This window comes from Bubalus kerabau, chromosome 17 (genome assembly GCF_029407905.1).
Source record: "Bubalus kerabau isolate K-KA32 ecotype Philippines breed swamp buffalo chromosome 17, PCC_UOA_SB_1v2, whole genome shotgun sequence".
Classification (NCBI taxonomy): domain Eukaryota; kingdom Metazoa; phylum Chordata; class Mammalia; order Artiodactyla; family Bovidae; genus Bubalus; species Bubalus kerabau.
In genome coordinates this window covers 12,397,490-12,403,834 of record NC_073640.1, presented here as the reverse complement: position 1 = coordinate 12,403,834, position 6,345 = coordinate 12,397,490, and the positions used below count along the sequence as shown (strand labels likewise).

The 6,345-nt window shown below is 39.7% G+C and overlaps 1 protein-coding gene across 1 annotated transcript in view; it reads right to left on the bottom strand.

Annotated features, from left to right (window-relative positions):
• Nucleotides 1-6,345, bottom strand: part of CDH13 (cadherin 13) — a 1,017,465-nt gene that overhangs the window by 897,787 nt on the left and 113,333 nt on the right. The gene's annotated exons all lie outside the window — the stretch shown is intronic.

Below are 6,345 nucleotides of genomic sequence, written 5' to 3'. Positions count from 1 at the left end.
ATTTTCTTGTAATAAATACCATTCACAATATAGATGTCCCATTGATAATGGTACCAGGCAGTGCCTGCACTGGGAAGGAGCAGCGGGATGACGGGCAGGGAGCTGTTAGTGGGTTTTCAGTCAGAAACAATGTAGTCTATGATTTTGACAGTTAAAATAGAAGAAGTAGGGAATCAATTTCCATCTAAGACTTTTAGTGCTGGGCACTCAATGGAAACTTGTTGAGTTGAGCTGAAGATGGAGGCGGGGAGCTTTTCACAAGATGCATAATGGCAATATCTTTGCAAAGAAACTCTTATGGTTCTAGAGGAGCTTATAGTCTCAGTAATCGGGGTCTCAAGAGACATGTAACTGAAAGAATTATGAAATTCTGCAACTCAAAACGCCCAAACACTAGTCTCTTTAAACAGTGAAAGGAAAAATGATATTCAGTCTGCCATAAACTATGTAAAGATAAGGGGTTCCATGAAGAAATAAACGAATTAACTAAGAATGAGTGAAGTGACTGTGAGTGCGATTCAGCCCCAGAAGATAAAGAGATACACAACCAAAACTAGTTCCATAATGATTCATATCCTCATTCATTATCCAACACCTATTTATTGAGCATCTACTATGTTCCTGGTCTCATGTTATAGCCTCGGATATAATGAGAAATAAATGGATGCAAATTGCAGTTTATAGTATTTAGCCCCACAAAGGAGGCAAATTGGACTTCAAAATTCCCTCTGCACTCTCACATCTACTTGTAAAGCACCCTCTCATTTTGAAGTTCCATTTCTAGATGTAGATTCGAGCTCTTCCCTTTCACGTTTCCTCCCAGTTTTGTCATGGGGGGCAGGGAAGGGGAAAAACCTAGACAGACAGAAGCAGAACCTTCTCCGGCAGGTCAGAGATAGAGGAGGGCTGTTTGCATTCCCTCTTTCCAAACATTTGATTCTTTTGATTTCATATGTGCAATACCTGGAAATGTTATATTACCCAGATCCCAGATCCAGATTATCGCTTTTCAAGCTTTATCTCACCTAATCCTCACTAGAAGTTGCAAAGTACATATTATTTATATTATTGTTATTGCCTGAACAGTTCTCCCTCATTTAAAGATGAAGCAACAGGTAACACACAATTGCATCTTTTGCATTGTCATAGGGCTCTAAATTAGGGCATCTAGAAACTGAACATTCTGTCAACTATTGGGTTCCCAAAACCATGGTCTTGGTCTTGCCACTCTAGCTTTCCTTTTAAAACACACGGGCACATTTATGTACCTATTGAAAACTATATCTATTAAATTTATATATTTATTCCAGTCACATGTTCATTTCTTTCAATAAATATTTATCAAGTGCCAAACATGGGCAAACTATAAGGTAAAGACTGTCTTTTGACTTAAATTGTTGAAAAGTCACTCAGATCTTCATGTGTATCTTCACATACTTTCAAAATTCATTTGACAGTTACTGAGTGCTCATTATTGCTCTCCTAGAGCTGGGGGCAAAATGGGGTCTGAAACAGGCAAACAGCCTGCACTTATGCAGCATGCATTCTAGCAGAGGGAATGGAAAATAAACAACTTTCAAATACTTACTACGTCATGACATGATAAACACTGTATAGATAAAGTGTGGTCAGAGGAAAAGAGTGACTAGAAACAGAAAGAATAACTTCTGTGAAAAAGTGACATTCAAGCAAAAATTAATTAAAAGTAGTAACAAGGCATGAGGCTGTCAGGCGGGGTGCATCCCAAGCAGGGAGACTTGCATGTGCAAAGGCCCTGAGGTGTAGTCCAGGACCAGCAAGGAGACCAGTGCTGCTGGAACCCCATGTCCATGCTCTGAAATACAGTCTACAAATGCCAAGGTGCTGCTGGTTATTTTCTACACAGTTGTACCAGGAACGTCACGCTTTGTTCTTTCAATTTTAGAGCAGTCCATGTACCTCCAGGAGAGTGCTGGAGATAAACATTTTTCCTCTGCTTTAATCACGCCATGACAATGGCTGGATAATGAAGAGAATGCCCACCCAAGCCACTCAGGGCCTCTCCAAGAGTGACAGCCTGCTGATTAGTGAGATATATACAAACAGACACAAAGAGAACTGAACTCTCTTCCTTTTGCAACATAAATGGTCTTTGCTTTTAGTCCCCAAGTCTTTGTTCACCGCTTTTCAGGGAATCCCTCCCTCAAGTCCGGCCTACTACTGTTTGGCCAGGAGACTTTAATCGTAGACATGGAAGAAATGACCTGGCCAGGAGCATGGCCATCACTGAGCAGCCCGAGACAGGAGGAGCTGCAGATAAAAGAGGTAAAGCTGAGAGTCTGGCTTCTAATTAGTGGGAAATTAAAGTTGATTTGCATTATTAGAATTATGGACTTAGGGGTTTATTAAATAGCATCCTCTCATATATATTTTCTATTAATACTCTGTGGTAGTTCCAGTTAGCTTCAGTGCTTGAGAACTGTGTGCATTAAGAGATAATATTTTAGAAAAGTCATGGGTAAATTTTGTGCCAAAAAATGCAAGCTTGAATAATTTTCATTTTATGAAGTCGCTAACAATGAAAAGGTAATCAATTCTAGTGGCACAGAACTCTTAGAAATCTTGAGAATCAGACTATCTCTGGAGCAGAGAGAGAAGCTTAGTGATCACTGCATTCAATTCTCTTGTATTGTCTTGGGGAAAAGACAGACAGACAGGATGAAGTCTGTGGTGCAGATCAGCAGGCGGACAGAAGGGAAACACCACCCCATGACGAGTCCCACTGCCAGCTGCTTCCCTTCTTGCCACTGACTTGTGGTTTCACTTTGCAACTCCCCTTGACACACCCTGTACAAAAATTCAACAAGCCTTTCAAGTGCTCAGATTGTCATTTTTCTCTGTCTCTTAGCTTCTATGCCCTCAATGCATATCTGACCTGTGAGAACTCAGTGTAAACAGAAGCCATTTTTCTTGTTATCAAAAATTTTTGCATTTTTATTTTTTCCTGCTAGGGTTTATATATCAGTGTTTATATAAATAAATATATATAATCAGATAAGTAGGAGGAAAAACTTATAGGCATCACTCCAAATTTCACAGCTTTGAGCCATTCTCATCTTTCCCCTTCAAAAATATGTCACATTCTGTTCATGACAATGCAACTTGGAAAACACTAACTTAAACAAATGGAAGCTTGTTGAGATATGAAGCAAGGGATGAATAAAGTATGTTTTGGAAGTTTGCATGGCATTTCAGTTAGTCAGTCAGTTCAGTCGCTCACTTGTGTCCGATTCTGTGCGACCCTGTGGACTGCAGCATGCCAGGCTTCCCTCTCCATCGCCAACTCCCAGAGCTTGCTCAAACTAATGTCCATTGAGTTGGTGATGCCATCCAACCATCTCATCCTCTGTCGTCCCCTTCTCCTCCTGCTTTCAATCTTTCCCAGCATCAGGGCCTTTCCTAAGAAATCAGTTTTTTGCATCAGATAGCCAAAGTATTGGAGCTTCAGCTTCAGCACAAGTCCTTCCAATGAATATTCATTAGGATTGACGGTTTGATCTCCTTGCAGTCCAAGGGATTCTCAAGAGTCTTCCAACCCACAGTTCAAAAGCATCAATTCTTTGGCGCTCGGCTTTCTATATGGTCCAACTCTCACATCCATACATGACCACTGGAAAAACCATAGCTTTGACTAAATGGACCTTTGTCTGCAAAGTAATGTCTCTCCTTTTTAATATGCTGTCTAGGTTGGTCATAGATTTTCTTCCAAGGTGCAAGCATCTTTTAATTTCATGGCCATAGTCACCATATGCAGAGATTTTGGAGCCCCCCAAAATAAAGTATTTCACTGTTTCCATTGTTTCCCTATCTATTTGCCATGAAGTGATGGAACAGGATGCCATAATCTTTGCTTTTTGAATTTTGAGTTTTAAGCCAACTTTTTTCAATCTCTTTCACTTTCATCAAGAGGCTGTTTAGTTCTTCTTCGCTTTCTGCCATAAGGGTGGTGTCATCTGCATATCTGAGGTTATTGATATTTCTCCCTTGAGAAATCTTGATTCCACCTTGTGCTTCATCCAGCCCAGCGTTTCTCATGATGTACTCTGCATACAAGTTAAATAAGCAGGGTGACAATACACACCCTTGACGTACTTCTTTCCCAATTTGGAACCAGTCTGTTGGTCCATGTCCATTTCTAACTGCTGCTTCTTGACCTACATACAGATTTCTCAGGAGGCAGGTCAGGTGGTCTGGTATTCCCATCTCTTTAAGAATTTTCCACAGTTTGTTGTGATCCACAGTCAAAGGCTTTGGCATAGTCAGTTAAGCAGAGGTAGATGTTTTTCTGAAATTCGCTTGCTTTTTCTATGATCCAACGAATGTTGGCAATTTGATCTTTGATTCCTCTGCATGGTGTTTAATCATGCCTACATCCTACTAACTCCTAGTTCACTGTTACATTTGAGCTTATCCAGTATATTTATATGGCAGTGTCATGTTATGAAAGCAACAGACCTCAAATAATTTATCAAGGAGCAGACACTTAGGTGGGAAGAATATGAAAGCTGAGTTCAGACAGTGCTGGTTCTGAACACCAGACCTTGGCTAGGCACCCAGACCTCTCTGTGCCTCATCAGAGACCTGAATAGGAGTATTCATCCCATAGGGTTGCTATGAGAGTTACATGGAAATAATGTGTGTTCTCCTTTAGTATGGTTCTTAGCATACAATAAAATAATAAATATTGTAAATAAAACATGACATGTTTTTGTAAATAGGGTCCCAAGCAGGAATCATCAAATAGCAGTTTAATGATACTAAAATATTAATAAAAGTATTTTTTACTTAGTTCATATTATTACAAAGTCATAAAAGAAACAATGGTGAATCTTCTGCTGGATGTAACTAACAAAATACCAAATGATTGTGATGTGCTTACCTCCCAAATGCAATGTGTCTTTCCACCTCCCAGCAGATGATAAGAATGCAACAGTTCCCCTTTAGAGAGCTGACTGAGCAGAGGACCAAAGCTAACTGCCAATCCCATCATATCTAAAGAGTCTTATGGCCAGAGTTGGGCTGCCCTCCTTCCCTTCACCTGCTTAGTATATAAATATATATCTGCATTCCCTGGTGGCTCAGTGGTAAAGAATTTGCCTGCAATGCAAGAGATGCAGGTTTAATCCCTGGGTCAGGAAGATCCCCTGGAGAAGGAAATGACAGCCCACTACAGTATTCTTGCTGGGAAATCCCATGGACAGAGAAGCCTGGGGTTGCAAAGAGTATATATACACACACATTCACACACATACACACACACAGACAATGGGATACTATTTAGCCATTAACAAGAATGAAAGAGTGCCATTTGCAGCAACATGAATACAACTGGAGATTATCATACTAAGTAAAGTAAGTCAGAAAGAGAAAGACAGATACTATATGATATCACTTATATATGGAATCTAAAATATGGGACAAATGAACCTACTACAAAAAACCAGAAACAGACTCATATACCTAGAAAACAGACTTACGGTTGCCAAAGGGTCAGGGCAGTGGATGAGGAATGGATTGAGAGTTTGGGGTTAGTTGATGTAAACTATTACATACAGAACGGATAAACCAGAAGGTCCTACTGTATAGCATAAAAATATACTCAATGTCATGGGATAAATCATAATAGAAATGAACATAAAAAAGATGTAAAGAATGTATAAATGTGTACAAATGAGTCAGTTTGCTATACAGCAGAAATCAACTATACTTCAATTAAAAAAAAAAAAATTTGCCAGGAAAGTATTCATCAACTCCCCAGATTTGCTCAGGTCTTCACTCATTTGGTACAAGAAAAACATTCCTCAAATCTAGACCAACTAGACCATTGCTCTGATCATAGGTCCAGTCTTTCTTGCCTTTGTCAGACTGGAGGATCATCAACAAAGACGTGGACCATCTCCAAACATCCTCAAAGTTAAAGCCATTGCCTTGGAATTCACACACCTGCCACAGAGATTTCCAGTCCCAAGATGGATTGACAGGGACATGTTAAGATGCTACAGCATTACTAAGGCCTGCATATTCAAGCTATAATAGTCAAATTGCTTCTACCTGATCAATTACTCAGCAACTGAACTTTAAACCAAAAGCTAAGTTGTTCTGGAAACCCTCTTGGCAGTGTTAACTATCTCTTGCAATTAAATGTTGACATAATTCTTTTAGAGCTACAGTCTTGCTTTTGCTCCAAGGCTTCCTTCCAGGCATGTGAGAGCTACATAGGTAAACATTCTTTGAAAACCTTTGGGTGAATGGTGAAGGTCTTTGTGTTTGGGGGTTTTGGTGAGAATTTCAAATATCAAGAAAACT